The sequence below is a fragment of the Cibotium barometz genome, chromosome 61, assembly GCF_041138505.1.
Source record: "Cibotium barometz isolate CiBa-2024 chromosome 61, ASM4113850v1, whole genome shotgun sequence".
NCBI lineage: Eukaryota > Viridiplantae > Streptophyta > Polypodiopsida > Cyatheales > Cibotiaceae > Cibotium > Cibotium barometz.
In genome coordinates, this window is record NC_141106.1 from 35,434,423 (window position 1) to 35,447,215 (window position 12,793).

The 12,793-nt window shown below is 38.5% G+C and overlaps 1 protein-coding gene and 1 pseudogene across 2 annotated transcripts in view; both read left to right on the plus strand.

Annotated features, from left to right (window-relative positions):
- Nucleotides 1–1,630: 1,630 nt before the first annotated feature.
- Nucleotides 1,631–12,793, plus strand: part of LOC147604838 (uncharacterized protein At5g01610-like) — a 70,712-nt gene continuing 59,549 nt past the window's right edge. Inside the window, exon 1 of the mRNA XM_086794550.1 lies at nt 1,631–1,654. The gene's annotated coding sequence lies outside the window, so the exon portion shown is untranslated. The remainder of the gene's footprint in view (nt 1,655–12,793) is intronic.
- On the plus strand, nt 1,781–4,934 carry LOC147604839 (uncharacterized; annotated as a pseudogene). Its single transcript, XR_015265367.1, has 2 exons — nt 1,781–3,353; nt 4,636–4,934. The product of XR_015265367.1 is annotated as an uncharacterized LOC147604839 (transcript).

Below are 12,793 nucleotides of genomic sequence, written 5' to 3' on the forward strand. Positions count from 1 at the left end.
AGGAATATATCTAAGAATCACATAGCTTCTACATCCCTCCTTTTTCAGCATTTGCTCCAAGATTTGTTTCTTATGCTCAAGCATTTACATTTGTTAATTGATCCTCTATCCTTCTTCGAACTACATCTCTTCCCTTTCATTATGAGAGCTTGGGAGAGTGGGAGAGTGAGCCAAAGATCCAATTCAAGCTTACAACATGCCATGATGTAGAAAGTAAGGAAAACAGAGGATAACATCCTAATATCTACATTTATGAAGATCCATCATGTCATACATGGCTTTCACACTTCACGCTTGCTCAATATGCATTACATAACATGATAAGAGAGATGCTAAGAGACTAATTTTTTCCATGGTTCATTGGGGTTGTGCATAGTGAGTTATGATAATAATGTTACATGCACATAATGATTAATTATGCGTATAGTGAGTTATCATTCATTGGGGCTATGCATAGCGAGTTATGATTAATAATAATGCTACATGCACATAATAATTAATTATCTATCAGAAAGACACAGTCAGCTTGTGCATCATAGCATGCTTAACACCAACATGAGGCATCACAATCGATAAGAGATGGAAAGGGGGGGAATCTACTAGTAAGACTCCCATCATTGTGCCATGCACATCATAGGAGAGAAGTACCACAAGAAAAAAATGAGATCCCATTCTAATACAACGTTTAAAGATATATTAGGCCAACTTGGGTCGCACCATAGCATGGCAAATATCAATAGGAAGCAGCACAACTTGGGCACAACAACATGGAAAATACCAATACGAGGTAGCACAACATGGAGAATACTATGTTTAAAGATACCCAACTCGTGCACCACCACATGGCAAATACCTAGGAGGCAACACAATTGGCCCTAGCAACGAGAAGGGAACCTCTCCAATATCCCTACTAGAATCATGGCCATGAAAATCACCATAGGTAATCTAACTACCAAGCCACATAACAAGGAGTGCCTAATTCACTACCACTCTAGTTGCATTTTATATAGTTCAATCGACTTCCAATAAATTAGTTTCTTCCAAAAACTCTATGTACTTTTGCAAACAATGAGTAGGAGTAATCTCTATACAAAGTTAGTAGCCCAACTTCCTACTTGCAATGGTTGCTTGCAATGTTCCCTTATAAATCCAAATAAACTCTATCAAGATCTTCAACATCTTATATCCAAACCCAACAAATTATTCGTTTCAATTGCTAATAGCTCTAGTGTCTAGTTAATAATAAATGTATTGGTTGAACAAAAAATATCTTATGAACCTATCAAAATTCCTACATGCATAAACCTTGATAAAAGTAGTGGTGAATCATGTTCTGCAAGCTCAATATCTCTGAGGTCTTGATCTCCTCTCTCATAGGAAGATGGAGGCTGCTAATTATAACATATGCCAACATTAGCTCCTCTTTAAAAATAGCTCAAGGACTCGGTCAAACAAGAAAAGGGAGCACATACTAGTGAGGCCAGAAGGCTATCATGGATCACTATGAACTCTTGGCGAAGCCTACAAGGCCCGAGACCTCGAATTGCCCTCCTGCCTTTTGTCGCCTTGACACATTGTAGTGCTATATTACATCTAACGCCTACATTGTGCCCTTCAAGCTCTGATCTTATACTGTTGTCCCTCGAGATTTGAGGTAAGAGAAAGAAGGCAGAGTAGACAACGCAAGACAATGAATTAATTTGATTAACAGATACATAGGTTGATTAATGATAAGCGTAGGTGTTGAATCACATGTTTTGTTGGGTGCAGAGCATCAACAATGGCACAAGAAGTTGAGGTGGAGAAGCAAGGGGCGAGCGTGTGGGCGGGGCATGAGGAGATCTTGAAGAAGGCGGCGTCACTGGCTGGAAGAGTATGGGCTGCCAAACAACTGGGTTGCTGCCATTAGCGGAGGTGGTGGAAATAGGGTTCGTAAGGAGATGGGCTACATAGAGATAACGCAGAAGCAGGAGGTGCAGCACGAGTTCACGCTCGCCACCAAGCTGGTGAGCTACGACGCCCACATCACGGGCTACATCGAGAAGTACCGCCATGAAGAAGCTTAAAGGCGTCAAAGCCAAGGGGCTGAGGATAGATGGCAAGCCCCTCCGTTTGTCTTATTGACACGTGGAGGGGTTAACTTTTCAAAGCCCTCCCGCCCGTTTTACCTTTACCCGTCCCCCCATCATATGCATGCCCGACGTCAGGATTCATGGCCATGCGCATGGGCCCCATTGGTTGTATGGGGCCCATCATGTTTCGAACTCCAACTGCTGCCCGCTCGAGCCTGCGTCCTCCCGTCCGTCCATTCCAGCATGTGGCGGATGGACGGCATGCACCATGGTGTCTCTCAGTTTCCAAGCCTCCGTCCTTGCCAGCGCCCTCTCCACTCTTCCTTTTGCATATCAACGCACACGCAGGAACCCCCAACCATGCCGGTTCCTGAGATAGGCTCTGTGGCCGACTCAAGGCCGAGAGGCAGTAGCTCTCTTGTCTTCGGGTGTGGTTCTGTGGCCGATTCACAGCGAAGAGGTAGCGGATTCACAGCGAAGAGGTAGCGGATTCAGGGCAGCAGGGGAAGCCAATAATTGCTAGGGCTCTGACAACGGAGAGGAACTAGTTGGCTTGGCAGATTCAGGGGCAAGGGATATGGCATAAGGGGCTCGATAATCACCATTAGCTCTAGCTCCTCGTGTGATTCCTCACCTCCACAACCTAATCATGGGCTTGGGGGCTCTCAAGAAGCTGAGCTGATAGAAGACAAGCCTCCCTTTTATTCACCATTAGCTCTAGCTCCTCGTGTGATTCCTCACCTCCACAACCTAATCATGGGCTTGGGGGCTCTCAAGAAGCTGAGCTGATAGAAGACAAGCCTCCCTTTTATTCAAGTGATTCCGAGGGCAGTGAGGACATGGTGAGGACCAGGTCAGGAAGAGGAGGCAACAATATTCCCCACTCCCCAACATTGGATGACCTGCATCACGTTCTCTCCTCTATAGCAACAAGGAGGAGGGTTAGTGCCTTATGGCATAATAGTCTCACGCGACGAAGACCATCCACGGGATTCTCCATATCCCCATCAATATCTTCTCGGTCTAAGAGACGAGAACAAGGGGCTTCCACTTGTAAACGAGGATGAACCCCATGTTGCACCCTCAAATGATGGGCCTGCACCCTTGAATGATGTTCATGGAGATGAAGAGGATGAGGATGATCCTCATTCTAATGTCCAAGAGGAGGACAAACAACAACAAGAGGATGTGGATGATCATGACTATGTCTAGAAGGGAAATTTTGAGAATTCAAATGAAGGGCAACAGCCTCCCTTTACGGTGACTAGGCGTGAGAATGATGTAAGTCCAATTTTCTAAATTATCAAGTTGTGATTTGTTTCAATTCATGTGTATATTCCGTTTATGCACACCAAATGTCTTTTGCATATACACTCCAAGACACCGACACACCATCTTAAGACTTACACACACCTTAATACTATCTTAAGACTTACACACACCTTAATACTATCTTACACACACACATTACATTTAAACTCCACACACACACATATACATGCATGTATGTTAAACTCATACACATTCACAAATGCGCGCATGTAACTCCACACACACACATATACATGCGTGTATGTTATACTCATACCACATATACTCATAATTACACACACATGCATTTTACCACATACATATACTCATCATACACACACATGCATGCATTTACACATGTCACATTCACACACATATTACCAAGATGCCACAACTACACACACACATATACTCATCATACACACATCCATGCATTTACACATGTCACATTCACACACATATTACCAAGATGCCACAACTACACACACACACACACACACGCACAACCCAACACACACACACACTACACACATAATACCACATACACGCATTTTACCACACACAAACATATCTCACACACACAAAACCCATCTTACACACACATATTACCACGTACACACACATGCAAGTATTTACATACACACACCATCTCACACACACACACGTTGGAACATTTTGGAGGTCATTCATAGGGCCTTATAATAAGAAAATGGTCGATTTTTATTTTCTCTATCTAAAAAAAATCTTGAAGCTGTCTTAAAATTTGTTGGAACCTTCTTTGAAATGATACATTCGAAACTGCAAGAATAAGGTTAGTTCAGGAGGATATTATTGCACGGAAGACAGTTTGGAGGAAATTAGAACCTTTATCTCCAATTTCAAAAGACAAATACAAGCCTTCCCTCACCATAGCCAGTCCTATTCTTTCACTCTGCATCATATAGTATACTTACTCATTCCTAGAACACTCCAATGGAGAACAACCATGTACACACTCATTCTATTGAAGATTCCAATCATGAAAGGATTAAGAGAAAGTACCATCTGCACATTGATTTAGATAGTGCATATACGCCCATTCAAAAACCCAAAAGTGGACAACTATTGCTATCATCAAATGTTAAAGATCATATGAGGTTGTCGAGGAAGCAATACATAGACCTTTGGTGTGATGGCTCCATCTATCCTATTGACCCCTGTACTGTTTCATATCCTCCCTTTTCAAATCTCACAACTCTCTTACATTTTGCAGGTGATGGCGCAGGCTTACTAGGATATTGCAAGTCAATTTCTTACATATAATAAAGAGAAAGGCATTATTCACAACACTTCGCAACACTTCGCAAATGAGCTTCTTGGCTTGTCTAGTGAATGCAAGACACAAAAAGTTAGATTGGAAGAACAAGAATGTCAAATCAATAAACTAAGAAGTGATCTCTACAAATATAGAGAAAAAGACACAATCATTGGATGGCGCATACGGAAAAGAAAGCTCAAAAACGTCGAGAACTTGAGGCTCGGTTCTAGAGGCCTGAAGAAGAGAATCCAAGCCATAAGGTAAGATTGCACTGAATGCGTTCCCATTCACATGTCTTTTGTGTTAGCAGTTAATATTATTTTATTTGCTAGGCTTCTTTGGGATTTACATGTTCTCTACGTTAGTAATGAGTAGTGCTGTATTTGTAGGGTTGTCATACATCTTGACAAAGAGAATATCAATCCCAATCTCAATCCAGCAAAGCAACTAAAACCATTCGTGACATCAAGAATGGCAAGAGAAATGACAAAAGAGAAGAAGTTCAAGGTGGTTCAACGAGATATAGTGGATGAATTTGTAACCAACAATACAGTTTCAGCTTGTAGATATTCAATACGCAATGGATTCAAGTGGAGTCAGTCGTAAGGGTTATAGTGCCATCCAAAAGTCAGTGTCATCCCTCCTTGTGGCCAAAGGCATTAAAGCAAAGCTACTTCCAACACCTACAAAAGTTTGGAGACATAGGGAGGAATTAAACACAGAACAGCTTCACTATGTTGATCACTCATACCACATTGTAGGAGAGTTTAAGGGAGAAGGTGGCAGCATATTCTACAATGAACACAACAATATATTCATGGACTTGGAGCTCCTGTAAAAGAGAATGGTGGAGTTCTATGATATTACATTTGAGGAGGTAGGAGGTGTACTTCAGTTTGTCATCAAACTTGATGAGTGCGAGATTATCAAGGAGAAAAAGACGAAAAGGGTCACAAGAACACTTATGAATAGGGCTCTTTGTAATTGTAGTAGGGATGATCCAAAGTATTTTAGTGTGTAGTCCGAGACAAACATCTAGTGGCTAGGTTCATTTGAGGTCAAGAAAGAGGACCATGAATCCTTGTTTTGGGTATTTCATCAGGCGCATATCCCCAATCTCATCAAAGAACAGATGAATGCAAACAAGATGCTCCATGTAGAGAAAAGGGGGGAATTTCAAGTCCAATGGCATATTGTGGGTGATTTCAAGACTCTCAAGTGCTTATTTAATTGCAGCAAAGGGGCCATGCAAAGTCTCCATGCCTTTACTACATGGACTCCACAAAGGGTGATGGACTCTAAGTGGTGGAGACGACCACCGAATAGACATTTTGGATGAGAACTTTAAACCAGTGTTTGAGATTCCTCTTTCCAATGTGCATATATTCATGCTTCATGCTTTGTGTCGTATCATAGAGAAATTGGTATATCTCCACATTGGTTTTGCTTGGAAGATCAAGAATGTAGCAAAGAGAAAAGAAGCCATCAGTGCATTGGAGAAGGTGCTATCAGAAAAATTGGACTACATGGAGGTAATGTCTAGATTCTGAAGGACACTAAAAAGTCATCAAATGAAAAGGAAATTCCAATGAAGCCCTCCATTGGAGGTGTTAAGGTAAGCAGATTTCTTTCCAAGCCAATGAATAATCAGCAACACAAACCTACAAAGTTAGAAAAGCAATATACAACAACCTACTCAAGCTGAATCGAATAAACACCATATTAGAGAATTTGGGAATCTCCCAATTCCCATTTTTGAATACTAAAAAAGGGAGACATGGATAACATGTTTGTAAGTTTCTCAAAGCCCTATCATGTGACCTATCATTGGAAAGCGCTTGTGGGATCTAAAGAGCCATAAACCACTCATTTTGGATTAATGGTGTTCAAGTTATGGAAAATCCAAAGTTTTGACCACATGTCCCAAACTTGTGGAAAATTCCCATATTCCCCAATATGGTGTTAATACCAATAGTGGAAAAAGCTTCATAATGCAGTGAAAGACCATGAAGGTGCTTCAAGGAATGTTAAAGCAGATGTTTGGCATTCAATTAATACTTTGTTCCAAATGTGTGAGAAATTCAACTACTCCCAACGAGACAAAAAGAGCTTTTAATACAACTTATAAGCGTTCAAAAAAGCATTCACAACTGCTTGGACTGACACCAACATTACACACTACATGGTATGTTTCTAGCTTACTCTTGTTTCCTAGCCCTCGATACTAACTTGCATTGTATGTTTTCTTATGCAGCACATTCTCTACAACCACATGCCTTACTTTATGAACAAGTATGGAGATTCTAGCATTTGGAACACACAAGGACTCGAGAAATCACACTATATGGCCCGAAATGCATATTTCAGGCACACACAACATGGTGGTAGAAAAAGTAAGGCAAATAGCCTACAAGAAGTGTTCCAATGGTTCTATAGAAAGATACTACAACAACTACATAAAAAAGAAACCTTTAGGTCATCTAAACTGATGCTTGCAGACACTCAGACATATGGAAAGGAAGAGATTGAAGCGTTTCAAAGCATTTAAAAACTCAGATGCCATAGAAGCACAAAACAAATGGAGAGAATGAAAGATTTTTATTTATCATCGTTGGATAGATAGATATAACACATAAGTCTTTTACAATGTATCTTTCCATTCTAATGACTTTGGCAATTTGAGTGAATCTGGCTTTCGTTTATACCTTAGCAAATGGTGTTTGCCATACTCTTCTAGTTCCTATAGGTTCTCTATTCCTGGAGACAATGCTACTGTAGCATATGTATAAAAGTAACCCCTTCGGTTGCTAGCATAACCAGGGTAGCATCCAAAAATTTCTAAGGCAGTAGACTTCTCTATCAAAATAATCTTCTCATAGCTCCTAGGAATAATCATTGCACCTAGGAACAGGGACAATGTCTTGAATACAAAATTTGTAACTTTCCCTTCCTGGCTCATGGCATTATGGTACACTATAATCTTTGCCTTAGACAATCTGCTTAGATAGTGAGCCTCAAAATCTTTGGCTGAACCCTTATTTCTAATCATTCCTTCATTGGCAAAAACCAGAACGCTCACCACGTGTTCACTCAGGGACCTTTTCGATAGTTCCTAGCTCATAGTAACCGGCAATATATTCACATATCAAAATGGAATCTCCATTGAAGATCAATGAGATCAACCAACGGATCCATATAAAAGAGCCATGGACTCATCTGTTGAGGACCAACAAGGTCAACCAACCAGATCCATGCCCGAATTTAGAAAACAACTCTTACTCCTTGTTCCAATATATCATTCCCGATGTACGTGTGGGTATCTTCGGTGACCCAGAGCCCGAGCACCATATGGTCAGCACCCTTTAGGATCCTTCGCAAGTCACCTAGCGCTTCACTCATAGGCCGCTTTCTTGGTCCCTCATCCACTGTACCGGAAGCTCACCATTTAAATCAAGACCTTGGTCGACGTTGCTATACGAGACGTCCTCCGTTGACTCTCCGTCAGCAGTTGTAACTTTAACAGATAGGTCTCCACGACCTCATTCACAAGATAGTCAAAATGCTTCCCCATCATTCTTGACATAAAACAATAATTTAAAATCACATTTCACATACAAATATAGTTTCAACAATATTTTCATTTTTTCTCATCACTCCACATCCTTTCACATTAGTCCCCATCTTTTCTCATCTTCCCACAATTTGTTTTTTCATCGATCCCTATCACATCATATCATTCCCACATCAAATCACATCAAATCGTATCATCCACACATCAATCCACATCATCCATACATCCATCCACATCATCCACACAAATCCACATCATCCACACAAATCCACATCATCCATACATCCATCCACATCATCAATCCACATTATCCACACATCCATCCACATCTTCCATACATCCATCCAAATCAATCCACATCCTCCATACATCCATCCACATTATCCACATCAATCCACATTATCCACTCATCCATCCACATCAATCCACATGTCAATCCACATTACCCACATGTCAATCCACATTATCCACACATCAATCCACATCATCCATACATCCATTCACGTCAATCCACATTACCCACACATCAATATATAATATATATATATCCACATAAACCACATTATCCACTCATCCATCCACATCAATCCACATTACCCACACATCAATCCACATTCATTTCATAAGTATTCCCATTCTCATCTAATCACATCTTTTTCTAACTCATCACGTATTTCCTCATTTATCCACATCAGATCACATCTACTTGCATCTACCCATACATCTCATCACTTCACATACATTAACATATATCCAGTTTACATCGCATCTTATCACATCCATTTCACATCACATCTCATTCATTCACATCCTGATTCACATGCTAACACATTCATTCACATCCCTTATCGTTCATTCACATCCCGATTCACATGTTATCACATTCATTCACGTCCCTTATCGTTCATTCACATCCTGATTCACATGTTGTCACATTCATTCACATCCTATCACATTCATTCACATCCTGATTCACATGACATCACATCTCATCTATTCATCTACATTTATCTGATTCGCATCATATCATCACATTTACCTTTCATTCTCATCACTTCTATTCTCATCACATCCATCCATCCATTCTTTCCCATCTATTTGATTCGCATTACATCTCATCACATCTATTCACCTCACATTCTCGTCACTCCTATTCTCATCGCATCCATCCATCCATCCATTCCCATCTATCTGATTCGCATCACATATCATCACATCTATTTACCTCTCATTCTCATCACATCCATCCATCCATCCATTCCCATCTATCTGATTCGCATCCCATCATCTCATCACATCTATTTATCTCTCATTCTCATCACTTCTATTCTCATCACATCCATCCATCCATCCATTCATTCCCATCTATTTGATTTGCATCCCATCTCATCACATCTATTTACCTCTCATTCTCATCACTTCTATTCTCATCACATCCATCCTCTATTCATTCTCATCTATCTGATTCATATCACATCTTATCACATCTATTTATAGAATGTAAGAGAATTCTTATTTTTGATATAAAGATTCTTTATGCATCTATTTATGCATAAGAACAACTTCAGTGGGAAATAACACTTTTATAAAAATCCATATAAAAATCCGTTAATGCATCTATTTATGCATAAATTCAATTTTAAGGAAAATAACACTTTTGAAATAAAAATAAATCTTTAATGCATAAATTCAATTTTAATGAGAATAACTCTTTTGAAATAAAAATAAATTTCTTTATATATCTTTCTATGCATAAAATCAAAATTGATGAGAATAACTCTTTTGAAATAAAAATAAATTTCTTTATGCATCTTTCTATGCATAAAATCAAAATTTGATGAAATTAAGGCTTTTATAAAAAAAATTCTTTTATGCATCTATTTATGCATAAATTTAATTTTAATGAAAGTAACACTTTTATAATAAAAAGAATTCTTTTATGCATCTATTTATGCATAAAAAATAATTTTGATGAAAGTAACACTTTTATAATCAAAATATTCCCAATATGCATCTTTCTATGCATAGAAATCAATTCCAATGAAAATAACACTTTTATTATAAAAAAATATTTCTAATATGCATTTTTCTATGCATAGAATAAAAATAACACTTTTAGAATACACAAGCGATGGGGATTACTCTTTTTGAATAATAAAAGATAAAACTTATTTCACAAAATTTAAGAAAATTTTGCCATAACCTCCTTTGTATAGCTGACCATTTTTCAAATTTTTTCATTTCAAGTTACTTAGAAGTTATCCCAAATGGTTTAAAGCATTCTAATCAAATTCCACTTTTTAAAGAGAAACAATATGAAAAGTTTAATTCTAACAATTTGATTACACATCTAGGATAAAGAAAGGCTGAATTCAAGAATGAAGAGAGGGGGAAAGCCTTTCCAACAAGGAATATTATCATTTTTCATTTTAAAGAAAATAAAAATTAGAAAACCATTAAATGGGATAAAGAAAAAGTAGGATTTCTAGCTTACATGAATTTTTGTGAGCTTTCCTTTGGCTTGATGGTTTGAGGGATCTACTCTTGTTTGCAACAAGAGTGGCCACCAATTCTTTTGAAGAGGAAATGGTCAAAAACTAATGAATTATCAATAAATTCACTAGTTTTGGCTCTGGGGAGGAGTAGAGTAACATTGCATATAAAACACTATTAACCATTTACAAAGGGGGAGGCTTCATTTATAGTAAAAAGTGAGCCTCTAACTAAGAAAACTGATTCTAGAATTTTCCAGATCAGTTTGGTCAATTTTTGAGCATTTTTAGGGACTCAGTTTAGCTTACTTTTTGGATCTAGTTGAAGCAGGAGAGAGGAGAGCTGAGAATATCTCATTATTTGTGAGTTTCAAACTCAACCACACATGTGAAATAGGTGCCTCCTTCATGAGGGGAATTCCCCCACACTGAGGTGTCAAAAATGCATCATTTCTTCTAAATATCTCTTCTTTTTTAACTAATAACCTTGTTCTTAGTCAATTCTTCATCTTATGTGAGTATTTACTCATTTTTGGGGGGATTTCCTTTTATTCTTCAATTTATCTCCTCCCTACATTTGGATTAATCTAATTGGTCCATAGGAACCTTAATTCAAAAATTTTAGAAAATCTGGATCCTTAGGCTAAGGTTCTTTTTACTTGATTTCAATTTATTCCAATTGCACATAGGAAATTTCTTTCTGAATATTTGTTTCAGGGAAAACCATTTTATACACTAGAAGGATTTTTATATCCAAAAATATCTCAATTTTGAATTATCTCTCTCTAGATATTTTCTCTCTCTAGGCCAAAACATGGTAAAACATGATCTTTCTTTTATTTTAGAGAGGGGAATAATTATAAGATTAGAAGGGGAGGTTTTTACACCTGCACACCTCAAAAGCTTGCGGGAGAAATCTTACACGTCAGATCAGTTCAGTTAGTTAAGGCTTTTGTGACTACGTTAGAGAAAAGTTATCTTGGAGGAATCGCCCGTGTTTTTTGAGCAAGGGAAGTTTTTTCAGGTTCAGTTTTGGAAGAAACGATGGATTAGTCTCTTGTCCAGATATCCGTGGGTGAGGCCTCGAGTGTGAGACCCTGCCCCGCGTAAGAAGTGCTACTTCTGCTGCTAGCACCCTTGAACTCGTTGCACAGTGGGGATAGGGACATCACAGATTTGACTGGGACTTTCGCAAGTAGAGCAACAGTGCATAAAACACTATTAACCATTTACAAATGGGGAGGCTTCATTTATAGGAAAAAGTGAGCCTCTAACCAAGCAAACTGATTCTAGAATTTTCCAGATCAGTTTGGTCAATTTTTTACCATTTTTGGTCAGTTTAGCTTACTTTTTGGATCTAGTTGAAGCAGGAGAGAGGAGAGATGAAAATATCTCATTATTTGTGAGTTTAAAACTCAACCACACATGTGAAATAGGCACCTCCTTCATGAGGGGAATTCCCCACTCTAAGGTGTCAAAAATGCATCATTTCTTCTAAATATCTCTTCTTTTTTAACTAATCTTGTCCTTAGTCAACTCTTCATCTTATGTGAGCATTTACTCATTTTTGGGGGATTTTCTTCATAGCCATTTGATTCAAATATGAAAATCTAAGAGGTTTGCAAATGGGATATCGCGTCCTTCGGCTATCATGGCAAAATTCTCGTGTGTGTATGGGTGTGTGTCTCTATATACACATACACAACTATATTTGCAACTAGAATCATATAGAAATATGGTGCATATAGTCGAAAGATGCGATATTTACTTTGAGTAGCTACTAATTTAGGATCTTTTAATTTCGACTATTCGCTTAGACTAGCTAGAATATGTGCATCCATTTAACGTGAATAAGAAAAAATAAGAAGACTGGAAACAGGATATCGTGCCTTTCGACTATCATAAAGATTTTGGTATATATATATATATAAATAGATACGTATATATACGCGCACGTGTGCGCGCGCACACACACACACACACACATATACATATGTGTGTGTGTGTGTGCATATATATACCTATGCTTGCACCTTCATTTCCATTTGAC